The 27,172-nt window shown below is 43.7% G+C and overlaps 1 long non-coding RNA gene across 1 annotated transcript in view; it reads right to left on the reverse strand.

The window, feature by feature from the left end:
• LOC131278035 (uncharacterized) overlaps positions 1-27,172 on the reverse strand; it is a 52,691-nt gene that overhangs the window by 14,669 nt on the left and 10,850 nt on the right. The gene's annotated exons all lie outside the window — the stretch shown is intronic.

The following is a 27,172-nucleotide window of genomic DNA, read 5'->3' on the forward strand; positions in this document are numbered from 1 at the left end:
CTACGACTGTCCCCTGTGAGTGAGTCAACCTCTGCTTGCGTTTGAGTAGGAAGATCCCAATACCAAAAAGAAAACGCAACTGACCGGGACCCGGCTCCCACAAGGCTTCAGAAACTCTCCCCCACTCTTTCGAGAGGCACTGGCGGCAGACCTGGCAACCTACCCCCAGGAGGACTGCAGGTGCACCCTCCTACTGTCGATGAGCTCCTGCTCGCCAGTAGAGCAAAGAAGGATTGTTGGGAAGGGACCCAGGCCCTCCTCCAGCTCCTGACACAAACTGGGTACAAGGTGTCCTGGAGGAAGGCCCAGACCTGCCAACGGTCAGGTACCTGGGATTCAGTATCACACAGGGGCAGCGGCCCCTCGGACCCGAGAGGAAGAAGGTGATCTGCACCATCCCGACCCCCCACGAAGAGGCGGCTCCGTGAGTTCCTAGGGGCGGCAGGCTCCTGCTGCATCTGGATTCCCGGATATGCAGTAATAGCCAAGCCACTTTATGAAGCTTTAGCGGGCCCAGAGAGGGACCCCTCCCCCACCCCTGGTCTGGGGAGAGGCCCAACAAACAGCCTTTCAGGAAATCAAAGAACACCTTGGACGAGCACCGGCCCTGGGGCTCCCGGACGTAACTCGGGATTTCAACCTGTTCGTGCACGAGAAAAACAAGGTGGCCCTTGGGGTCATCACACAGACGGTCGGGCCTCGGCAAAGACCCATCGCTTACCGCTGCAAGCAGTTGGACTCAGTAGCTGCTGGATGGCCACCCTGCCTGAAGGCCTTGGCAGCCACAGTGACACTTGTTAAGAAAGCCGACAAATTGACGCTCAGACAGGTTCTCCACGTCATGGTCCCTCACGCTGTCACCGCCTTGATGAACTCACACGGACACCGATGGATATCCAACCGCCGCTTGCACACTACCAGGGCTTGCTCTGTGAGAATCCCCGGATAACCATAGAAACCGTGCGCAACCTGAATCTGGCGACGTTTTTACCTGAAGAAGATGGGACTCCCGAACACGACTGCATAGAAGTGACGGAGGAGGTCTGTGCTAGTCGCCCAGATCTCCAAGACAAATCACTCCCTTCCGCGGAGCGAACACCATTCACGATGGGAGTAGCTTCATTAAGGATGGAAAGAGATGTGCAGGGTATGCAGTCACCACTGTTGAGGAGGTAATAGAAGTGGCGCCCCTACCCCAAGGATGGTCAGCAGAGCGGGCCGAGCCCTGGGCGCTGGTCCAAGTGCTGCGGTTGGCCCAAGGACAAACGATCAACATCTACACTGACTCAAAGTACACGTTCCCGACCATCCACATCCATGGGGCCATTTATAAAGAGAGAGGCCTCCTAACTGCCGGGGGAAAGGGAATCAAGAACAAAGGGGAAATTCTTCAGCTGCTAGAGGCAATCTGGGAGCCAGCCAAAGTCGCTGTCGTCCACTGCCCGGGGCATCAAACGGGTGAAGACATGGTCGCCAGAGGAAACAGGTTCGCAGACGAGGCTGCTAAACAAACAGCAGGGGAAGACTACGGAAAGCTGGCCCCAGAATTAATCCCGCAGCTGTCCCTCTTAGGACAAAGGCCCGACCTGCTGGTCTACACCAAAGAAGAACAGGACTGGATTGATGGAGAGGGAGGAAGCCGAACCTGCAAAGGAGCTTGGATACTTCCAGATAATCGGGTCTTTGTGCCCAAGGAGCCACCTATGCTCTAGTCCAGCCATAGCATTGGCTTACTCACCTGGGAAAGACTGCACTAGAAAACCTGCTGGGAAGACACTCCTACATAGCGCGGCTGGCCTCCCTCTGTGCTACCGTCAGCAACCTATGCCAGGTTTGCACTAAAAACAACTCTGTGCAGGGCCTATGCATTCAGCAGGAGTCCAGCACTTGGTCACAGCCCCCTTTGAGGACATAGTAGTGGACTTTAGGAAGTGAAACCAAGCGAGGGGTATAAATACCTGTTGGTAATTGTATGTGCTTTCTCAGGTTGGGTTGAGGCATTCCCCACCTGTACTGAGAAGGCAAGGGAAGTAACTAAGGCCTTACTCAGGGAAATTGTCCCATGGCATGGGTTGCCAATGTCAATAGGAAGCAACAGTGGCCCAGCTTTCGTGGCAACCATAGTCCAGGAACTGGCAAAAATGTTGGGGATCAAATGGAAACTTCATGCCGCCGGTAGGCCCCAGAGCTCAGGGAAAGTCGAATGCATGAATCAAACCCTCTAAACCATCCTAGCCAAATTCTGCCAAGAAACTGGTCTCCCTTGGGTGGACTTGCTTCCCTTAGCCCTTCTCCGGGTGAGGTGTTCCCCAGGACCCCCCAGTTATTCACCCTTCGAGATCTTGTTCGGACGGCCACCCCTGATTGTTCGGGCATTTAAGGAAACTCTAGGATCCCAGGGGAAGCTAACAAGGATTCCCTTCTCCAGCAGCTAGGGGGGGTCCTAGCCGAGATACACAAAACTGTCTTGTTCCAGAACCTCATTCCCCTGGGACACCCAGTTCACCCCTACCTACCTGGGGACCAAGTCTGGGTTAAAGACTGGAAGAAGGAACCCCTCCAGCCTTCCTGGACAGGGCCACACGCAGTGATCCTTGTAACCCCCACTGTTCTTAAGTTTGCAGGTGTTGTCCCTTGGGTCTATCATTCCAGAGTCAAGAAGGCACATCCCAGTGAAGAGCCAGATGACTGGGCAGCCCAACCTGTGCGCGACCATCCCCTGAGGGTGCGTATCACTTGGAAACCCCAGACCTCGGCCACGGGGAGCCACAGCTGAATGGTGTTGTTCCTGGTGGACCCTATCCTTGTACTGCCTAATCGCCATGACATTTGGAGTTGGGCTCACTGCTGTGGCCCCCATGGACTGGACTATTGGGAATAGGGTCCTGATTGCTATCACTTACTGGGGCATAGTAGGATTCTTCGCTACCTTGAGTCGCTTCTGCTTCCCCTCCTAACCTGGTCCCTTGAGACCAAACCCCCAACTCACTGGAAGTTACAGGTTAGAAGGTCTGGAGAAGTCAGGGAGTCCTAAATGCCTTAACCCCTTTTCCAGCAGGGGCCACTTCTGCCTCTGTTTTGTTTGACGTGTGTCAAGCAATAAGGAGAGAGGCTCACAAACGTGCAGGACGCCCAGTTTATCGCACCTATGAGAAGTATCTGTGCTAAGGATTGGGTGGGGAACACTTCTGCAATGAGTGGTCATATTTGATAGCAGCCACTGCAGCCTGGGGACCATCATGGGTCCCAAGTAACTCCCAGTACCTGCTGCCGGACACCCCCAACCCACCCCAGTGTGGCTGGGACCTTTGCCCAAGTAAATCTCACCCTTTTAAATCAGACAGACACCTTCCAGAGAGCTGAGGTAGGAGAAAGACTCGGCATAGGAATATACATCTCCGTAGGTAAACACCCGGGTGACTTCATACTAATTCAGCTGGTTCAGGTTCAGGTGCCGGTGGCCCCCTTAGCTCAGAAAGTCCTCTCCCCTGGAAAGGTCCTACAAAGAAATGTAAGCAAAGCCACTCAAAAGCTTGAGGCTAAGCTCAGGAAGATACCCCAAAATATACTCCTGAGCCAAGTCCAAAATTTCCATCAGCTCCTGAACAAGACCCTGCCCAGTGCTGTAACCTCCTGCTGGTTCTGCGCTTCTCCCAGCCTGACCATCTTTCCTGTGCTCATCTCCAAGCACATAACCTCATACCTCGGGAGTGGCTCAGAGACTGACAATAAAGCCCTCCTCATCCGTGTAACTGAGCCCCCAGGGGAACTACTACCTGTATGACTGTGATCCCGGGACCTGGCCCCACACCCCCACCTGTGCCGGCTGCCCTCCCCCTCGGGGAAACAGACTGCAACACCACTTACCCATTTAAGGGACCCAGACAGTGTGCCAAGAACTCCACCCTCTGGATCGTGGTACTTAAGGGTACTGATGCTTGCTCCTGGCAGGCCAAGGCATACCTACCTAGCTTGACCAGTACCATCATTCTCAGAATATGGGAACGAGCTGTCTGGAGAACTCTCCCAAACCAAATGAGCAGTACAGGCAATCCCTATTCTCCTGGGACTGGGGATGGCTGCAAGTGTGGCAGCGGCTGGGACCTCTCTCGTGGTAGGTCAGCAGGGCTTGCAAAACCTGGCATTGGAAACATCAAAGGACCTCGAGAAAATAACGGGGGCCCTCAGTGGGATTCAAAACCAAATAGACTCACTCACAGAAGTGGTACTGCAGAATAGACGAGGATTAGACCTGCTGACTGCCAGCCAAGGGGGGGTTTGTCAGGCCCTGGGAGAAGAGTGCTGCCTTTATGCCAACTCTTCAAGTATAGCCAGGGACAAAAAAGCTGTGCTAAAAGAAAGAGCTAAAGCCCACTTAGATCGAGCTTACCAGGCAGCACCAGGAATCTGTGTCTCTTTTTATTGTGTCATCTTGGTGCATCAGCTCTCCGTGTGTGCAGTGCCACTCCTGAGGTGGAAGCTACCTGCAATATCTCCTCTCCTGGATGTTGCCGTCCATGCCGGTAATAGCTGCGATTTTCTTCCTCATAACCTTTGGGCCATGCATCCTACAATACCTGACACAGTACGTCACCTACCGCTTAAATGACCTAAAGCACCAAGTGATGCCTCAGGTGAAATATCAACCACTAGGCACAAGGGAACAGTACTCTGTGTCAAAGGGTGATACCCCATAAAAATTATTAAGGGCATCAAAGGGGGGAATGTTGAAAGAATCCCCTTCCCCTCTCTGGAGGGAATTCCCTTCCCTTTCCTTCTTTCCTGTTGTGCAATGCTGAAACGAGCTGCTGTCTGATAATGCAGCCCTTGGTGGGGTGTGTGCTGTGTGCTGCAGGATGTGCACCTGTAAGAACTTGCTTGTGTGAGTCAGCAGGCTAATCTAAGTTAGCAGCTGTTGCCTCAGCCTGTGTCCCTTTATCTCAGCTAACAGCAAAATTTGCTTCTGTACTCCCGCTTGCTTCCCGCCCCCTATATAAGCCTCTGAAAACCACAGTTCGAGGCCCAGAATTTGGAGACCAAACTCTCCTCTGGGTCCGCGCACATAATAAAACCTGAGTTCCTCCATCTCTCCGAGTGTCGCGTGGGTTTTTCGGCCGGACCTGGACTTCTTCTGCAACACTAGGTACCCCATGACGTATTACCCAACGCCATACTCTACACAACTCAGACTATTTTGAGTGTTTTTTTGAATCTGCCTTTCATTGTGGTAGCCACGCCTACCTTGACTTCGGTGATTAACTGCAGATACTTTACTTTTACCAGACCGACATCCAATCATCCCCATAATGTTTAAGGATTCTAATCCCATGACAGCTCTCCCTACAGTAATATCAGGATTACAGAGAAGAGCAACCACAGAGCACTTCAGGGAAGATGGAGTTAGTCTTATAAATTTTTTCCTCACAGTCCTGGTTAAAAGTGTGTCCTCTGGACATTGCTGGGTTGGGTGGGCAGCTCTCAAATGGTAAATCCATTCTAGCATTCTAACTCCCTAAACCTGTTATTTATTTATTTATTTAAAAATTTATTTCTCTCCCCTTCCCCCCTCCCCATCTGCTCTCTGTGTCGCTTTGCTGTGTGCTATTCTGTGTCTGCTTGCATTCTTGTTAGCAGCACCAGGAATCTGTGTCTCTTTTTTTTGTGTCATCTTGGTGCATCAGCTCTCCGTGTGTGCAGTGCCACTCCTGAGCTGGCTGTGCATTCTTCTTATGGGGTGGCTATCCTTAAGAGGTGCACTCCTTGTATGTTGCGCTCCCTTACACAAGTGACACCTCTACACAGGGGACACCCCTGCATGGCACGGCACTCCTTGCACACATCAGCACGGCACATGAGCCAGCTCACCACATGGGTCAGGAGGCCCTGGGTTTGAACCCTGGACCTCCCACATGGTAGGTGGATGCTCTCTCAGTTGACCCAAATACACTTCCCTCCCTAAGCCTTTGAATTCTCTCCTCTACTGTGTACCAGGGCAAATTGGGTATCTCACCCTCAGACACGCTAGGCCATCTTTTGGCCCATGTTTCAATCAGCCACCCAAACAAACTGTTAGAGCCCTTTCTAACCCCACAGGCTACAGCATTGAATCCAGAATTCCTGCTTAGTGGGCCCATATCAATAAATTCAGCCTGATCCAACTTAATATTCCTTCCACCATTATCCCATACCCTTAGTATCCATTCCCACACATATTCCCCTGATTTCTGTCTGTATAAATTGGAAAAACTCTTACAGTTCTTTCTGAGTATATCTTACTTCTTCATGGGTCACACTTTGTATTTCACCTTTGGGGGCTTGTTGTGATTTTAGTCTAGTAATAGGTCTCTCAGACAAGAGAGATGGTGGGAGTGGGTAAGGAGGAGGATTAGAAATACCTTGCAGTGGCGGACTTGGCCCAGTACTTAGGGCATCTGTCTACCACATGGGAGGTCTGCGGTTCAAACCCCGGGCCTCCTTGACCCGTGTGGAGCTGGCCCACGCGCAGTGCTGATGCACACAAGGAGCGCCATGCCACGCAGGGGTGTCCCCCGCATAGGGGAGCCACACGCGCAAAGAGTGTGCCCCGTAAGGAGAGCTGCCCAGCGCGAAAGAAAGTGCAGCCTGCCCAGGAATGGTGCCGCACACACGGAGAGCTGACACAACAAGATGATGCAACAAAAAGAAACACAGATTCCCGTGCTGCTCTCAACAACAGAAGCGGACAAAGAAGACACAGCAAAGAGACACAGAGAACAGACAACGGGGGTGGGGTGGGGCGGGGGAAATAAATAAATAAATAAATCTTAAAAAAAAAAAGAAATACCTTGCAAGCTTCCGAGCTCAGGGCATTTCCTTGCATTTTCTTCTGGTGAGACAGGATTGATCCTTCAGGCAGGAGTTGGAAGACAGTTTCCTCAGGGCAGCCTGGAGGCTCCACAGAGCATGCTGGAGTTTGGCTGGTACTTGCCTCAGGGCTAGGAGGAAGTCCAGACTCCCTGGGGCCGGCTGGAGGCTGAATGATACAGGTTGACATGGTGTGGTCTGGACAGGGCAGGCCATGGCAGGCTTATCTGGCAAAGTCTCAGCAGAATTCAGGGTTCCAATATCTCCATTAATATCATCATCATCCCATGTCTCCATCCCAATTCTCTGGATTCCACTCTTTTCCAATCAATGCCTTCACTTTAACTGCAGAAACCCTGAGATTTTAGTTTCCTTTGTAACTGCGCTACTCATCCAATGAAAGTCTGAGTTTGGGTCTCAGATATTTTGAGCCTGTGGCTACAGAAGAGAAGATTTTCTTTCAGAGCACACATAGAAACTTTTGCATCATCCATTTGGTGTTTTAAGTTTCAAATTTGAAGCCTTTAACTCATCTCTTTCTCTTGTAACAGTATCCAGAGTATCTAATAGGAGCCATCCAACATCATTATACCATTTGACTCCATGAAACTCTGTTAAGGTGTTGAAAACACTCTCACCCAGGTCCTTGCTTCTTATAAGCGTGGCAGTAGGGGAATCCAGTGATACTATTTTGTGTATTTCGATTGCCAATTCGTGCCATAGAGTATTAGCAGCCTCGCCGTTATTGGAAAGGGAGTCGTCAGTACCCTCGAGTCCAATTAGAGTAGAGAGACAATTGCAAAACTCCCAGAACCACCTCAGGCATCCCAGGTTTAAAACTCAAGAACCACTTCCAGTACCAAGCTGTATTAGTCAGAGTTCTCTAGGGAAACAGAATCAGCAAGCGATATCTGTCAATAGTATGCAATTCTATATAGTCTCACATGCAGCCATGGGGATGCACAAGTCCAGGTTCCGCAGGCAGGCTGCAACCAGGGGCTGCAATGAAAGTCCAATGAAGGTTCTCCACGAGTTCTGGGAGATGTTGGCTGTCCGAAGATGAGCTGGGAAATTCTCTCTCAACGCTGGAATCACTTCCCCTTTTAAGGAATTCAACTGATGGGGTTAAGTGCCACTCATTGTTGATGGCAATCTCCCTGATTGATGTAACTGTAATCAACTATCTATGATTTACCATTGCAGTAAAATCAATGGTGACTAAAGTCCATAAATGCCTTTGTATTACAGTTAGCCCAGTGCTTGCTGGACCAGACAACTGGGCACGATTACCTGGCTGAGTTGACTCAATAGCCTAACCATCACACCCACCCTGCCTAGAAGGGCTCCTGGGACACAGCAGACCAAATTTGTGGGTCAGAAGCTGAATCAGCTTTGGATTGTGTCCCTCTCTCTCCACCTGAGGTGGTGGATCCCTGGAGCCCTCTTTGTCTATAGCTGCCGGCCCAGAAACCTGAATATTCTAAAGTGTCTTTGGTGTCATGGTGGTGTTGTGGTGGTGACTGGCAGTAGCAGTCACTGTATTCAACTCACAATTCTGCCATCGTGATTCCCCTCCTTTGTCCTTTCCTCCTCTGGGTGGCGTCCAGCCTTGGCCTGGTGTCCTAGACCCTAGAAGATCTTTTCCAGGCTGTTTCAGCCTGTCTATTTTTCTGAGGAGAAGAGAGGCCCATGTCTTTCTAGTCCACCATCTTCCCAGAAGTTCGAGATTTGTTTTTAAAACATGTTCTTCCAGAATGGGTTTTTGTTTGCTTCTACTAGGTGCCTAGGAATACTTCCAATTCAGACATTTTAAAATAAAATTCTGGCTTGGGTTTTCTCCAGTCACACAAGGAATATGATTTTGAGTTTCCCTCTCCATGAATATTGGTTTGTTTTAGGAATCCTAGTGGAAATTTCTTTTTACCTGTGTTTCTACTACTCTGAGAGCTAAGATATAAAAGGGTCATCTGTGTAGTGCATTTATCCTCCTGTTACTCCACTAGGATATTGTTTTCTGGGAAGTCCTAGATTTGGTTGGATCTATTTTATAATCTCTCTCAGGCCCAGACCTCAGGCTTTTTAATCCTCTTTCCTGCTTTGTCTTATGTCCCTAAAAGCAGAGACTCAAGGGGAACAGGTGTAGCTCAGTGACTGAGCACTTGCTTGCCATGTACAAGGTCCTGGGTTCAATCCCTGGGACCTCCGGGGGGAAAAAAAAAGCAGAGACTTAGGAAAGGTGTGCATATAGGCAATGATTTGGGAAGTGATCCCAGGGAGCAAGGGTGAGGAGTGGGGAAGGTAAAATGAAGGAAGAAAAGTTAGCACAAGGTTGCCTTATCAAGGAAACTTCTTGTGGGTGCTTGATTCTGATAGAATCTCTTGAGGAACCTTATAAAATGGGGAATGAAAAAGAGAAGCATTAATTATTTGCTTCTCATTGGTCAGGTTGCCCCACAGACAGTAACTCCCCTGAATTTATGGATTGTATATATGTGAGTGTTCAAGAGATTCCCTACAGCATCCCACAGTGTGGAGCCAGAGAAGATTCAGGCAGGACATGAGAGTAGACTATCAGTACCCAAGAAAAGGTAGCACCTGCGTGAGGCTGGTCAAAGCCCACACAAAACCATGGGCTTGAATCAGAAGTGGGACCAAAAGGACTGAAATGATGCCCAGAAGGTGTCTGACACTCCGGCCTCAGGAGAACATGGACTCTACTGTAGGCTTATCCTGGTGGGATCAAGCTCTCCTGTTATTCTGGCTCTAATAATTTCCCTTACTTAACCCTAGCTCATCTATGCTTTCAATTACATGTTTTTTACATTCTAAAGATATCCCTACCAGGAGGGATTTCTTTATTCAGCTAACCTGCATATTGCCAGAAACAGAAGTAAATGGTTGTTATTTTCAAAATATTCATACATGTACTTAATATTCCTTTCAAAATTTGCTGAGTATTGAAGTCAAGCATCCCATTCTGGAGTTTCCAGAGTCCACCTTTGTGTTGTATTTTACAAAAACAGTGTAGTCAGTAATAATGACAACAACGGCAGCGACTGCTACCAGTTTTGAACACCTACTTTGTGCTGAGCACTGTGCTGAGTTCTTTTATAGACATATCTCAGTGCACCCTCACAACATCCTAAGAGTCCCTCTGGTTCCCATTTTACAGATGAGGAAACTAAGGCCTAGAGAAGTTGTCCAGGTCTTAACGGTGTTTGACAAGCCAGGATTCAGTCCAAAGTACCCCCCATTTTTACTACACAGTGTGCCTCTCCGTGGTAAGGCCTTCCCTTCCTCCTGCAGTCCTCCAAAAACATATGCTCAACCTAGAGAAGAGCTTGAGCCTCAGAAACTCCAGGGTCTCTTGGCAACTGAGCTCGAGGGAGCCAGTAGGCACATACAGAACATTCCTACCAACCCAGGAAGACTCAGAAGCTAGAATATAGGTTACCAGATGCTGGGTGGGGGTGGGCAACAGGGAGTTAATGCTTAGTTGGTACAGTATTTCTGTTTGGGGTGATGGCAAAGTTTTGGTAATGGACAGTGGTGGTGGTAGCACAACATTGTAAATGTAATTAACAACACTGTAATATATATTTGAATGTGGTTACAAGAGGAAATTTTAAGTTGTGTATGTTACCAGAATAATTTTTTTAAAAACATAGGACTATACAACACAAAAGTGAATCCTAATGTAAACTCTGAACTATAGCGAATAGTACAATGATAGTAATAATCTTTCATCAAGTGAATAAAGGTACCATACTCATGTATAATGTTGGTAATAGGGAAAACTGTGGGGAGGGGTATGGGAACTCTGTGTTTTATGCATGATTTTTGGTAATCTCTTTAAAAAAAAACAAAACCTGTTATACCATAAAACTCAGGGACACTGTGAAACAATACCAGGGTTGTATCAGTAGGACTCAGGAGACAACCTGAATAAACTTCTACCAGTCCAAGGCAGGATTACTTGAGCATCAATAAGAATGATAACTGCAATAGATTGGCACCCACCAAATATGTTTAAATACATTAATTCATATACATTTTTTTCTGCTTATGATTTTATTTTTTATTTTTTGTCTTTATTTATTTTTTTAAAATTACATTAAAAAAATATGAGGTCCCCACATACCCAACACCCCCACACACACCCTTAAACCCCAGCACCAACTACAGTTCCAGTAAAAGTAACAGGAGAGGTTTGTAAACAATGATCACATCTGAGTCCAGCTCCATCACACAGAAACACAAACTCCAAAGTAGGGCCAACTGACATGGCACTGAACTCCATCTGCCATGACCATAGAACTTGTGGGTCTCTGTAACCCTCATAAGAACCAATACCCAGGGTTGTATCTACTTTATCTGTCTCTGGGACTCTGCTGAGGTGCGCATAAGGGCAACCCCTCTGATAACCTCCCAGCTCTTTTTGGAGCCTCATAGCCATATAAACTCATTTGTCCATTCCATTTCCCCCTTTGATTGAGATCAAAAAGCATTTTTAACTCCTGGTATTATATGTAGATTGAGATATTCTGTTGGTCCGAGTTGACCTTTTTATTCAAGGTCATTTTCTAGTTACATCATCAGCTGGTACTTGGTAGTAATCCCTTGGCACCAGGGAGGCTCGTCCCCGGGAGTCATGTCCCATGCTGGGGGGAAGGCAATGCATTTACATGCTGAGTTTGGCTTCGAGACTGGCCACATTTGAGCAACAGGGAGGCTCTCAGGAGGCAACTCTTAGGCACCCTGCAGCTATAAGCCGTGTTCTTATTTATGGTGCACAGGCTCACAAGCATAGTTATTAGTATCAAGGGCTTTTTTGGACCTTCCTTCTTTTTTGGTCTTTGCCGTTGCACTTGGGGGATTGTTGCTGTTCCTGTAGGGCCTGTGATAGAGCTCCCCTGGCTAGGAACTCAGCACTCCCTCAGTTGTTGTTTTTAATTGTTTCTACTATGAAAATATCCAAATATTTTAATGTACCCTGGATATATGCCCTGTAGGACTCCCTGCCAACTATGTGTCCCCTGTCAATAACATCCAACACCAGTATTCCTCTCCTGCCATTGTTGAACCTCTCTGTGATCCAAAACTTCTTCAAAAGTGAAGCCTAATCTATTGCCAGATTCCATTAATGGTAAAATGGAATGTAGTGGTGAGTTTAAAGGTTAGATATAGAATACATATTAATTTAGAAAGATTAAGGTAAAAATAAATTGGGGTATCAAAAAATTTAAAAATGCAAAAGCTTTGTTTTTGATGTTATTGTCTTCCATCACTGCAATAAGTGTTGCTCTGTATGCAAATTGGCAGGCAACTACTTCGGGTCTTTTCCTCAGTGTCTATGTCCTTTCTTTTTCTTTTTTCTTTTTCCTAATTATTAAGCTTATCTTCACAGAAATTTTAGATCACAGTAATTCATATATACAATATACAGTACTCCCACATATCCAACATAAAACCTTTTCCCTTCCACAGCAACAATCTTTTTACATATTCATATTTTATTTACTGAACCTGATGTACAGCTATTGAGACAATAGCTTTCAAACAAGGTATCATTTGTGTTTACATTGTGGTTTATATTTTAGACTATACCATTTTCTAAATTTTTAGTTATCTTATGTTTTACATTATGATTTACATTTTAGCCTATCAGCCCCTCTATATTTTTGGTGTAATTTTACATGTCTTATATCCATCCTTGCATACTCTTGTGGAACACTTCTATTGCCCACACAGTTACACTGATGGAACACTTATATTGCGCACACAGTTACACTGATTCCATCTATTCAATATCTCTCTCCCCCTCCCCTTAGGGCCCATAGTGACAGTCAATCTTCATTGCTTGAAGGCCATGTTCAAAGATACTTGCAACAATGTTGAGGGCTTGACATGCTGAACTGCCCTAATGCACTGGGAGCCACCATTTCTCTTGAGAGATAAAATTCCCTCTATTTGAGGGCATCAGTCCTTCCCAGGATGTGGGTATACCTTCATTCTCATTATATGGGTCCCTATCCAATGATATAACCCACTATGGCAAAATGAGCATTTACATATTCCCTAGGAGCCTGTCCTGCGTCAGATTATCCCCTTTAAGCATCTTAAACAGGTAACCTTCCTTATTATATCTTTGAAAAAGTTTTCTCAGCATTATACTCTCAACCAAATACCTGACAATCTCCTATGATCATATGTTGCCCTCCCCTACCCCCAATTTCTTGGGCAATATTACCCATCCTCCCATCCCTAGCCCCTCTCAAGCCTGCAAAGCCCCACCCAAAGGTAACCCTATGCCCCCATTTTATCCCTTCCTTGTACAAATACTTACCTCCAGCTTATCATAGATTTCACCCATGTAGGTGTCAGCTTACATCCTTCCTCTACCCCCCAATTTCCTTTAAGTCTATCATCCAGTCTCTAGCTCTGAGGCAGCTTGGTTTCCTTATTTCATATCATTGAGGTCATGTAGTATTTGTCCTTCAATGCCTGGGTTGCTTCACTCAACGTAATGTTCTCAAGATTCATCCATGTTATCACGTGTGTTTGTAGTGTATTTGTTCTTAAAGCTGAGTAGTATTCCATTGTATGTATATACCACACTTTATTTACCCATTCATCTGTTGATGGGCATTTGGGTTGATTCCAACTTTTGGCAATAGTGAATAATGCTGCTATGAACATTGGTGTGCATATATCGGTTTGTGTCCTTGTTTTCAGTTCTACTGGGTATATACCCAGCAGTGGAATTGCTGGGTCATATGGCAAATCTATGGCTAGCTTTTTGAGAAATTGCCAAACTGTCCTCCAGAATGGCTGGATCCTTCTGCATTCCCACTAGCAGTGGATGAGTGTTCCCATTCCTCCACATCCTCCCCAGCATTTGTAGTCTTCTGTTTTTTTCATAGCTGCCAATCTTATGGGAGTAAGATGGTATCTCATTGTAGTTTTGATTTGCATTTCCCTGATAGCTAGAGATTTGGAGCATTTTTTCATGTGTTTTTTAGCCATTTATATTTCTTCTTTGGAGAAGTGTCTGTTTAAATCTTTTTCCCATTTTTTAAATGGGTTGTCTTTTTATTTTCAAAATATAGGAGTTCTTTATATATGCAGGTTGTAAGTCTCCTATCAGATATATGGTTTCCAAATATTTTCTCCCATTGTGTAGGCTCTCTTTTCACTTTCTTGACAGACTCCTTGGAGGTGCAGAAGGTTTTAATTTTGAGGAAGTCCCATTTATCTATTTGTTCTTTTGCTGCTTGTGCTTTTGGTGTGAAGTTCACGAAGCCATTTCCCATTACAAGGTCTTGTATATGTTTCCCTACACTGCTTTCCAAAGTCTTTATGGTCTTGGCTCTTATGTTTAGGTCTTTGATCCATCTTGAGCTGATTTTTGTATAAGATGAGAGATGGTAATCCTCTTTCATTCTTTTACATATGGATATCCAGTTCTTTAGGCACCACTGTTGAATAGGCCATTCTCTCCCAGTTGAGAGGGTTTGGTGGCTTTATCAAATATTATATATGACTATATATATAAGGATCTCTATCAGAACTCTCAATTCGGTTCCATTGGTCTGTATGTCTCTCCTTGTGCCAATACTATGCTCTTTTCACTACTGTAGCTTTGTAGCATGTTTTGAAGTCAGGTAGTGCGATTCCTCCAATTTCGTTTTTCTTTTTCAATATGTCTTTGGCTATTCAGGGCCTTTTTCCTTTCCAAACAAATTTCATAGCTAGTTTTTCTAGTTACTTAAAGAATGCTGTGTTGATTTTTATTGGGATTTCATTGAATGTGTAGATCAGTTTTGGTAGGAGAGACATCTTAATAACATTTAGTCTTCCTATCCATGAACAGGGAATATTCTTCCATTTATTTAGGTCTTCTTTGATTTTCTTGAACAGTCTTGTGTAGTTCTCTGTGTATAAGTTTTTTACATCTTTTTTTTTTTAAAGATTTATTTATTTATTTAATCCCCCCTCCCTCCCCTGGTTGTCTGTTCTCTGTGTCTATTTGCTGCGTCTTGTTTCTTTGTCCGCTTCTGTTGTCGTCTGCGGCACGGGAAGTGTGGGCAGCGCCATTCTTGGGCAGGCAGCACTTTCTTTCATGCTGGGTGGCTCTCCTTATGGGAGGCACTCCTTGTGCGTGGGGCTTCCCTACGCTGGGGACACCCCTGAGTGTGGCGCGGCACTCCTTGAGCGCATCAGCACAGCGCATAGGCCAGGTCCACACGGGTCAAGGAGGCCCGGGGTTTGAACCGCAGACCTCCCATGTGGTAGACGGATGCCCTAATCACCGGGCCAAGTCTGTTTCCCAGTTTTTTACATCTTTAGATAAATTTATTCCTAGGTATTTGATTTTTTTATTGACTATTGTAAATGGTATTTGTTTCTTGATTTCCTCCTGAGCTTGCTCATTATTGGTGTACAGAAATGCTGCTGATTTTTGTGCATTGATCTTATAACCTGTGACTTTACTAATCTCATTTATTAGTTCTAGCAGCTTTGTTGTAGACCTCTCAGGGTTTTCTATGTATAGGATCATGTCATCTGCAAATAATGAAATTTTGACTTCTTTCTTTCCAATTTGAATGCCTTTTATATTTGGTTCTTGCCTCAGTGCTCGAGCAAGTACTTGTAAGACAAGTTAAATAGAAGAGGTGAGAGTGGGCATCCTTGTCTTGTTCCTGATCTTAGAGGGAAGGATTTTAGGATTTCGCTATTGTAAACGATGTTGGCTGTGGGTTTTTCATATATACTCTTTATCATGTTCAGAAAATTTCCTTGTATTCCGATCTTTTGCAGTGTTTTTATCAAGAAAGGGTGCTGTACTTTGTCAAATGCTTTTTCTGTATCTATAGATATAATCACGTGATTTTTTTCCTTCAATCTGTTTATATGGTATATTATATTGATTGATTTGCTTATGTTGAACCATCCTTGCATACCCGGAATGAATCCCACTTGGTCATGATGTATAATTCATTTAATGTGTTGTTGAATACTGTTAGCAAGTATTTTGTTGAGGAATTTTGTGTCTAGGTTCATTAAAGAAATTGGTCTGTAATTTTGTTTTCTTGTGGTGGCTTTGTTTGGCTTTGGTACTAGGGTAATGTTGGCATCATAGAATGAGTTAGGCAATGTTCCTTCTGTTTCAATTTTTTGGAAGAGTTTCAGCAGGATTGGTATTAGTTCTTTCCAGAATGTTTTGTAGAATTCACCTGTGAAGCCGTCTGGCCCTGGGCTCTTCTTAGTTGGGAGGTTTTTAATGACTGATTCTATCTCTTTAATTGTGATCGGTTTGTTGAGATCATCAATTTCTTCTTTCATCAATATAGGCTGCTTATGTGTTTCTAGGAATTTGTCCATTTCCTCTGAATTGTCATTTTTGTTGGAATATAGTTTTTCAAAGTATCCTCTTATGATATTCTTTATTTCTGTGGGGTCAGTGGTGAGATCTCCTTTCTCATTTCTTATTTTGTGTATTTGCCTCTTCTCTCTTTTTTCCTTTGTTAGTCTAGCTAAGGATTTGTCAATTTTATTGATTGTCTCAAAGAACCAGCTCTTGGTTTTGTTTATCTTTTCAAGTGCTTTCTTATTTTCTATTTCATTTAGTTCTGCTCTTATCTTTGTTCTTTCTTTCTTCTTCCTGTGGGGTTACTTTTTTGTTTTTTTTTTACTAATTCCTCCAAATGTGCAGCTAGTTCTTCAATTTTTGCTCTTTCTTCTTTTTTGATGTATGAATTCATGGCTATAAATTTCCCTCTGAGAACTGCTTTTGCTGCATCCTATGAGTTTTGGTATGTTGTATTATCATTTTCATTAGTTTTAAGGTAGTTATTAATTTCTTTTGAGATTTCCTCTTTGACCCACTGTTTTTCTAAGAGTGTGCTGTTTAATTTCCATATCTTGGTGTGAAATCTGGGCCTCTGGCCCTTGCAGATTTCCAGTTTCATTCCACTGTGGTCAGAGATATTATTTTGTATGATTTCCACCTTTCTGAATTCATTGAGCCTTTCACTGTGGCCTAGCATATGGTCTATCTTGGAGAATGATCCATGTGCACTTGAGAAAAATGTATATCCTGCTGTATTCGGGTGTAATGATCTGTATATGTCTATTAGATCCAGCTCCTCTAATATACTGTTCAAGGTTTTTGTTTCTTTATTGATTCTCTTTTGAGATGTTCTGTCCAAAATTGATAGTGGTGTATTAAAGACTCCCACTATAATTGTAGAGGCATATATTATTTCACTTAGTTTTTCCAGTGTTTGCCTCATGTATTTGGAGGTGCCCTTGTTAGGAGCATAAATATTTATGATCTTTCATTCTTCTTGAAAGATTATCCCTTTCACTAATATGTAGTATCCTTCTTTGTCTCTCACAATTGTTTTGCATTTAAGGTCTATTTTGTCTGATATTAATATAGCTACTACTGCCTTTTTTTGGTTATTGTTTGCTTATAAGATTGTTTTCCAGCCATTCACTTTCAACCTCCATGAATCCCTGGGTCTAAGATGTGTTTCTTGTAGACACCATATAGATGGGTCATATTTCCTTATCCAATCTCCCAGTCTGAATCTTTTGACAGATGAGCTTAATTCATTGACATTCAGTATTATTACTTTCAAGGAATTATTTATGTTAGCCATATTTTGTTTGGACTTGTGTTTGTCATATTTTGTTTGTTTTTTTTTCCTCCTCTTTTTGTCTTTTTTGTTGCTCTTACACTCATCTCCAACTCTGCCTCTCCTGTTTTTTTCTTTCTTCCTGCAGAACTCCCTTTAGTATTTCTTGAAGGGCAGGGTTCTTGTTGGTATACTCTTTTAATTTCTGTTTATCTGTGAATATTTTGAACTCTCCATCATTTTTCAATCCTAGCTTAGCTGGGTAGAGTATTCTTGGTTGGAAATTTTTTCTTTTAGTACCTTGACTATATCATACCACTGCCTTCTTGCCTCCATGGTTTCAGATGAGAAATCAGCACTTAATCTTATGGAGCCTCCCTTGTATGTGATGGTTTTCTTTTCTCTTGCTGCTTTTAGAATTTTCTCTTTGTCTTGAGCATTGGATAAGTTGACAGGTATATGTCTTGGGGTGGGCCTGTTGGAATTTATGGTGTTTGGGGTGCATTGTGCTTCCTGGACATGTACATCCATCTCTCTCAGTAGATTTGGGAAGTTTTCAACCATTATTTCCTCCAACATTTCTGTCTCCTTTCCCTTCTCTTCTCCTTCTGGGAGGCCTATAATATGAATGTTTGTGCATTTTGCATTGTCATTCGGGTCCCTAAGTCGTAGCTGGATTTTCTCTGTCTTTTTATTGATCAGTTCTACTATCTGTTTGACTTCAGATGTACTGTCTTCCATGTAACTAATTCTCTCCTCTGCCTCTTCTAATCTGCTGCTATTTGCTGAGAGTGTATTTTTGATTTCTTGAACTGTGGTGTTCATCACCATCATATGTTATCTTTTTGCATATGTCTGCAATTTCCTCTCCAAGTGTTTTCTTCATATTGTTAATCTCTTCCTTTACTTCATTAAGTTGGTCTCTAATATATGTTTTGAGATCTTTAATTACTTGTCCAACGTTCTGCTCCCCTTCTTGGTTTTCAGTTTGTTCATTGGATTCAGCCATGTTTTCCTGATTATTGGTTTGGTTTGTAGTTTTTTGTTGCTGTCTGTTCATCATTTTATCTTGACAGGTTTAATCAGTTCCTTAGCTTCTTTGTCTAGTATTGGGGATTAATTAGTTGTTCATGTATAAGTGTTATGTCTTCTCTTTGTCACTTTGTTCTTCTTACTCTATTTTCTTGTTGCTGGCTAAGTTCACTTTGAAGGAAAATATTACAGCCAGGGAAAGCAAAATGAGTAAGAAAAGAAAATGTATAAAATAGTATTGGTAATTAATGTTAACAGAGCAACAATGTGAGATCTGGAAGAATGGATATTAGACTCATGTAAGTTGTGTAGAGTTATAGCAGTAAGTAGAGTACCCATAATGAGACAGTCATCTGAATATGGGGAGGAATATAGTATGAATTAAAAAGCCAGTGTTTTCATGAGAGAGGGAAAGAGAAAAGAAAGACAATAATATCGAGTGGATAAAAGACAGAAAACAGGACAAAGGTATTAGAAATTAAAAGTCAGACAATTTGGGGGCCAAAGAAAGGGAGGTGGAATGTAAGAGAAACAGTACATGATGGAGGATAGAAAGATGTGGGGTAAAGAGGGTAGTGTAGGTGGCCAAAATCAATACACACAGAAAAGAGGAAATGGAGGATGAGGAAACACAGCAAGTGTGAAGCGCTCCCTGCAGCACCTATTATATAAATTAAATAAAATAAGAAGAAAAAGAGAGAAAAGGGAAAAAAGAGAAGAGAAAAAGGGGGTGGGCAAAGAAAGTGGGGAAACAAGCAAGAAAAAGAAAAAGAGAAAAAAAAACTAAATAAATGAAAAAGGACCTTGGGGGATAAAATGGGAGAAAAGACAAGGAGACAATGCAATATTAGCAACCAAGACAAAAAAAAAAAACCCACAAATGCCAAGGGCTAGGGTAATCAAGGACCTCAGATGGGCCTCAGGGCACGGTGGATTCAGGGATGGGAAGTCTGACATATTGCAGACTCAAGGTGTGTGAGTCTCTGGAGCATAGGCCACCGGGGTTTAGGGGACACAGACCTGAGAACCACACATCCGGTTAACAGGGGGCCTGGGAGCAGCGCAGCACAACACAGCCTTCAGGGATCCCCGCAGCTGGGCACCAGCCCTAGGGGGAGGAGTCCCACCCGCAATCTCTGATCTCTGTGTCAGAAACCCAAAATTCCACCTCTCACAAGGAACTCTTCTGTCACTGTCTCACCAAATTGACATCCAGACACCTCCTTCCCTGCAAGCCCCTGAAACAGCCCCCTCAGGGATTGGGAACAACTCATACAACAAAGTTCCCAGGAATTGCCATGGCCTGGACACCAGCCCTAGGGGGAGGGGCTCCACCCAGAACCTCTGACCTCTGTGTCAGAAACCCAAAATTCCACCTCTCACAAGAATCTCCTCCATCACTGTCTCACCAAACTGACTTCCAGACACCTCCCGCCCTACAAGCCCCCAAAACAGCCCGCTCAGGGCTTGGGAACTCCCCAGCCAACAAAGCCACTGCCGGGCCACCAGTCCCGGGGGAAGAGTCTCACCCACAACCCCGACCTCCATGAAAGAGACCCAAAATTCTACCTCTTGCAAAAATCTCCTCTGTCACCGTCCCACTAAATCAACATCCAGACACCTCCTGCCCTGCAAGCACCCAAAACAACCCAGTCCAGCAGGACTCCAACCCTACTCAGCCGCTTCTTTGCAGGAGAGATTATGAGGTGCACTCACTCAGACGCCATCTTGCCCCACCTCTCTCATAATTCATATACTTTTTTTTAAAAAACCCAACTCATTTGTCACTTTAAGAGTTTGCTAGGCAACTGGTAAATAAAAGAAAACATCAAACACTTATTTTGCCTTCTGTATTTGATCACTCCTTCAGAATCACTAAATAATCAACAAGGAGAAGTTTCACTTTGTAGAAGTATGCTTGCTAATGAAAGAAGAAATGATAAGGTTAAAATATCCCTATTTTGAATCTAGGCAATGATCATCAATAGGTGAAAAAGTCAAGAAAGAGAAAATAAAGCACTCAATGTTTGACCAAGATGGCAGCATAAGAGATCGAGTGTGCTCTTCCCAAGGGAATCTTTGAACAATTAGCAAAAACTGGCAGAGCCATCTTCCTCAAAACAGTTGCAGGGTTGAAATAACTGGGTAAGTGCCGAATCATGAAAATGCAGCTTTAAAAATGGTAGGCATTTTTAAATGCTAGCCCCTCCACCACCCCTGCCCCAGTCTGGTATAAAGTCAGCCTGCAATCCTATTGTGGGTCACTGGCCCTGTTCCAGAGGGAGCAGAGTAACCCCTATGTGCATACCGGGGTGCCTGCATGTCATTGCCAATCTAGTGGGTGGAAGCCTGAAAGACTGAATCAGGAAAATTGACTCAGGCTTGCCCTTCCAGAAGTTGTCCTGCAGGCAGAAGCAGCTTGCAGACAAGCTAAGGCAATGTAAGGAACAATTAAGTCAAAGCAGCCTGGAACAAAGGATTGTCTTCATTTAGTCAATGGGACACCCAGGAGGGGGAAGAAAGTCTATATCCTAGGGAGTTGTGGCAGTTTGAAATTATTTTATGAGTCCCCAAAAGAGAACTATTATGTTTTAAACTAATCCATTCCTATGTCTGTGAGACCCATTTGACTGGATTACATCAGTGGGCGTGATACAAGTTGAGTCTCTGCCCTCTTGCTGGGTCTGATATAAAGGGAGAGACAGACTCACATGGACAGACACAGGAAAAGGAGGTGCCATGTTCATGCTACCATGTGAGAGAGGTTTCACCCACAGCTGAGATGCAAAGAAAGAAGCCTCTGAGCGGCTAAAGGAACCGATGCTCTAGGGAGAAATGTCTAATAACCTGCAACTGAAATCAGAAAATGGAGCAGTCAAGCCTGAGAGAAGAGGCCCTATAAGAGACAAGTCATATGCCTGATTGCTTTCAACTGAACTACAGCAGGTGGTACAGCCTGGAGGGGAAGGCAGAGGCCAGGCAGAGATCACCCACCATCTTGTTTTAACATGTGACAACTGACTTTGGTGAGAAAGCATCTCTGATGGTGCCTCAGAGTGGACTTTTCATGGTCTTTAAACTGTAAGCTTTTACTCCAAATAAATACCTTTTATAAAAGCCAATGCATTTCTGGTTCTTTGCAAAGGCAGCCCTTTGGCAAACTGAAACAAGAGTAGAAAGGTATTTCAAATTTCTATAAATAGGGGAATTCCTAAGGCCCCGAAGAAGCACAAGCCCAGAAAAAGAAGCAGGCTCCAGGCAGGCTCAGAAAAGATCCAGAGGACCTGGCACCTCATATTTGCCTGAGGTAGCTCTTGATAGGAAAGCTAAACTCTAAACACAGCCAAAGCAGAGCCAATTGGCAAAGACTGTGAAAGATGTTATTTGCGTTGGGTTGTTTGCTTTTGTTAGCTCCTGGCACTCAAGGAAATCACTTATATCACTACCTGGATACAAACTTAAGGAATAGATAGTGCAGGGCTAGAGTTAACACTTTAAAATATTAAAACATGCAATGTGTAACAAAAGATTACAAGACAAACAGAGAAATAGAATATGATGACCTAACTAAAGTGTGACAGTTTGGAGTTATTTTTTGAATCCCAAAGAGAAAAAGATTATGTTCTTAACTAATCTATTCCTGTGAGTGTGAGATACTTTTGATTGGACTATGTCAGTGAGGCATGAGCCAGCTTGAGTATCCACCCTCTTCTTGGATCTGGCAAATTAAAACACAAAGGAACAAAATAAAAATCCAGAAACCTTCAAGGAAGAGGACTAGACATTTAAATATCAGACAAAGACTTTTAAAAATGATTCTTAATATGTCAAGAAGATAAAGGATAACACAGATAAAGAACTAAAGGGGAAACAGACTTGGCCCAGTGGTTAGGGCATCCATCTACCACATGGGAGGTCCACGGTTCAAACCCCAGGCCTCCTTGACCCATGTGCAGCTGGCCCATGTGCAGTGTTGATGCGCGCAAGGAGTGCCGCGCCACGCAGGGGTGTCCCCCGCGTAGGGGAGCCCCACGCGCAAGGAGTGTACCCGTAAGGAGAGCCGCCCAGTGTGAAAGAAAACAGAAGCAGACAAAGAAACAAGATGCAGCAAATAGACACAGAGAACAGACAACCGGGGGAGGGGGGAAATTAAAGAAATAAATAAATCTTTAAAAAATAATAATAATAATAAATTTTTTAAAAAAAGAACTAAAAGACATCAGGATAACAATGAATGAAGAATATGAAAAGTATTCATAAGAGAAAGAAACTTTAAGGAGATAGAAATTTTAAAAAGGAACCAAACAGAATTACTGGAGTTTAAGACCACAATAACCGAAATGAAACTTCCCTAGAGGGTTTCCATAGTAGGTTGGAGTTGGCAGAAGAAAGAATCAATGAACTCAAAGATGATACAATTACAATGATTCAGGCTGAGGAGCAGAGAGAAAAAAAGAATTTAAAAAGGTAAACAGAGCCTATGAGGACTGTGGGACACCATCAAGCTTACCAATATTCACATTATGGATGTTTCAGAAGAAGAGGAAAGAAAAAAAAGTGGCAGAAGGAATATTCAAAGAAATAATGGCACAAAAATGCCCCAAATTTAAATAAAGACATGAATGTGCACATTCAAGAAGCCCAGGGGAAACGGACTTTGGCCCAGTGGTTAGGGCGTCCGTCTACCACATGGGAGGTCTGCGGTTCAAACCCCGGGCCTCCTTGACCCGTGTGGAGCTGGCCCATGCGCAGTGCTGATGCGCGCAAGGAGTGCCCTGCCACGCAGGGGTGTCCCCCGCATAGGGGAGCCCCACGCGCAAGGAGTGCACCCATAAGGAGAGCCGCCCAGCGCGAAGGAGGGGGCAGCCTGCCGAGGAATGGCGCCGCCCACACTTCCCGTGCCGCTGACGACAACAGAAGCGGACAAAGAAACAAGACGCAGCAAAAAGACACAGAAAACAAACAACTGGGGGAGGGGAGGGGAATTAAATAAATAAAAATAAAATCTTTAAAAAAAAAAAAAAAAAGAAGCCCAATAAACCCCAAACAGAATAAACTCAAAGAGAACTATGCCCAGATCATAGTAGTCAAACTGTTGAATGGTAAGGAGGACAAGGAGAGAGTTCTGAAAGCTGCAAGAGAAAATCAATGTGTTATGTACAAGGTGCCCCAAAAAGATTAAGTGATGATTTCTCATCAGAAACCATGGAGGCAAGAAGGCAGTGGGACAAAATACTTAAAATGTGGAAAGAAAATAACTGCCAACCAATAATTTTATATCCAGCAAGACTGTCTTTCAAAAATGAGGGAGATATAAACACATTCCCAAATAAACAAAAGCTCAGGGAGTTTGTCACCACTAGACCTACCATTTAGGCCAAATGCTAAAGGGAGTTTTTCAGACTGAAAGGAAAGGACATTGGACAGTGGATTGAAGTAACAAAGAAATAAATGTCTCCAGTAAAGGTAACCATATGAGTAATAAGAAATGCCAGTACTATTGTACTCTACTTTTTGTTATGTAACTCCACTTTTACTCCTTACAGTTTCAAAAATTCAAATGCATAAAAAAGTAATGATAAATCTATGTTTTTGGACATATGATGTATAAAGATATAATTTGTAACAAGTATAACAAAAGGGTGGGGGAAGAGAGGCATATAGGAACAGTGTATATGTATGCCATTGAAATTCATAATTTAGTATCATGTCAAATGTGATTGTTATAGATTTAGGATGTTAAATTTAGGTCCCACAGTACCCACAATGAAAATATCTGAAAAATATATACAGAAGGAAAAGGTAAAATTTTTAAAAAATCAAATAAATATAAGTAGGCATTAACAGAAGAATTGATGGGCAAAACCATTTTAAGACTTACAAAGACTAAAAAGCAAAATGGCAGAAGAACATTCATTTAGTTACCTAGGCTGATCAAGCAAATACCATGAAAGGGATGGCTTAAGGCTAAGCAATTGGAATTTAATGGTTCACGGTTTTGAGGTTAGGGGAAAAAAAGTCCAAATCAAGGCATCATCAAGGCAATGCTTTCTTCCCAAAGGCTGTGGCATTCTGTGCCTGGCTGAGGTGATCATTGGTTCATGACTCCTTGGTCACATGGCAATGCACACAGCAGCCTTTCCTGACTCCTCAGTTCTCTTCCCAGGTTCCAATGAATTTCAGCTCCTTACATCCTGTGACATCAAAAGTTGACGAGTGGCAGTTTCTTAAAGGTTAGTTAAAATATAGAATCTGAGACCATAACAATGATATATTCGTACTGTTTCATTAAAATTCATTGTTCTGTTTTGCACTTTGAATGGATCTTTTACCCAAGCATGATTTTAGCATCATGCCTGATATGGAAAATATTGATTGACTGAGTGTGGTAAGTTGAATTATGTACCCGAACAAACCCATGTTCTTAATCTTAACCCATGATCCTGTGTTACCCCATGGTAAACAGGATCCTTTGAAGATATAATTTTTAGTTAAGGCGTGGCCAGCTGAATCAGGGTGGGGCTTAATCCATATTACCAGAGGCTTTAAAAAGAGAACCTGTAAGTCACAGATGTGGGAACAGAGAGGATATTGCCATGTAATGGGGATGCAGAGATACAAGAAGAGGAACCCAAGGATTGCCAGCAGTCAGCACCAGGATGTACAGACTTTGGAAGAAAACAAGCCTTGCAAATAGCTTAATTTTATATTTCTTCTTGCCTTAAAACCATAAGCCAATAAATCCCCACTGTTTAAGCCAGTCCACTATGTGGTATTTGTCATAGCAGCCTGGCAAACTAAGACACTGAGTTATGTAGATCTCCCAAATTTTGACACGTTTCATTATACATCGAAAAACACATTTGTTAATATCACTACCAATGTTATCAGCAAAGTTTAAGTACTAGGAAGCTGTTAAGTTCACATGGGTGGATGCAGGTTTTCCAAAATTCTAAATTTTACTTGAAATCTCAAATTTTATCATTGACAACAAATACTGTGAATTGTTTTCCATGATGTGACAGACTCACATCATCCATTTGCAAGAAAATATCTGCCCAATACCAGAGTCTGCATATCTGTAGCTCATCAGTCATTCTTTCAAGTAAACATAGTGTTGCATGAAAAAAGTAACTAGTTCAGCTTGCAATTCAAATAATTAAGCAAGTGCTTCTCCTGAGATGTCCATTATTCTTTGATATGCAGCAGGCATGCTTTATGCATACTTCTCCTTTTGTCATGCAGAATATTAAAAAGACATATACTACTCATAGATTCTAACTTAATAATAGTTTTGCTGCTTCATTAAAAGCATTCTTAAATGAAATGTTTAATTTTTTATTATGTTTTAGCTGTAAATACAGGGCAGTTAATCATACAATGACTGCTAGTACAGTTTGGTGCCACTGCTTTAATTTGTGCTAAGGTGCCAGCGGTTTTACCCAGCATTGCTTTGAATGATCCATCAAATGAAAAAACAGGCGGGGCTGCGAGTCTTGGTAGCTGCGGGGGAGAGGCAGCGGCGGCAGCTCAAAAAAAAATTAAAACAACAAACAGTGAATCAGGGAAATAATGTCTGAAAACTATGAAAATAATTTTGACCCAGCAGATCTCCTGAAAGGATCTTGGGGATCTCCAGAGTTTATGGACCACACTTTGAGAACTGGGCCTCTTCTCTATTGTATTTCTTGTTTCCTTTTCCAATAACAAGTAATTTGAAAGCATCCATTCCCTGATTCCCCACTGCAGAGGTAAGGCACAGACACCTGGACATGAGAGCCAGGGCCAGCTGTGACTGGCGCCTGCCTGCCTGGTCTCCTGGCCTCCAGAGCCTCACCCTGTATCCGAGCACTAGTGGCTGGGAATTCCCAGAATGCACCTGTGTGTGTTGCTTTCCTCCTGCCCATCCCCGTTCTCTCCCACACATCTTTTCAGCCCGAGCCCCACAATCATCTCCCCTGACTGACTACCCCCAAGGCACAGCTGGTGCTACAGTGCTCAGCAAATGACTGTGGGATGGTCAGATGAGTCAGCCAAGCAGCCTTAGTTTGGTGTCAGGCCTTAAAAAATGGGGCAAGGGGAATAGGAGCAGGTGCTGGGGAGAGGAGAGACCCGTCAGGAACCCTGGACTGCTCCAGGGAGGAAGTCCACCCCTTTCTGTTGCTGAAGTCCCAGCTCTCTCTATGCTTTGGGGAGGGTCTGTTAGGGGATGGTCCTTGTGAGCCATTATTGGGGACCCTGGCTGCAGCAGGCCAAGTGTTGTCAGATAAAATATAGGATGCAGTTAAAATTGAATTTCCAATAAACCACAAATAAAATTTCCCAAATCATACAATGACTGCTAGTACAGTTTGGTGCCACTGCTTTAATTTGTGCTAAGGTGCCAGCGGTTTTACCCAGCATTGCTTTGAATGATCCATCAAATGACATACTTATACTAGAAAGTTATTCATTGCTTATCTGACATTCATATTTAACTGGAAGTCCTGTGTTTTTATTTCTTAAAACCGGCAACCCTAGGCAGCCATTACTATTCAGTGCCCCAAGGAAGGTAAGTTCCTTGCACACACAGAGCCAGCTGCCTGTCTTCTGGGGCCCAGTCCTTGCTGCCTCCATGGGAAGCTTTCATAGTTTCCTGAAAGAGTTCAGGGTCC

The sequence above is a fragment of the Dasypus novemcinctus genome, chromosome 3, assembly GCF_030445035.2.
Source record: "Dasypus novemcinctus isolate mDasNov1 chromosome 3, mDasNov1.1.hap2, whole genome shotgun sequence".
NCBI classification, from domain to species: domain Eukaryota; kingdom Metazoa; phylum Chordata; class Mammalia; order Cingulata; family Dasypodidae; genus Dasypus; species Dasypus novemcinctus.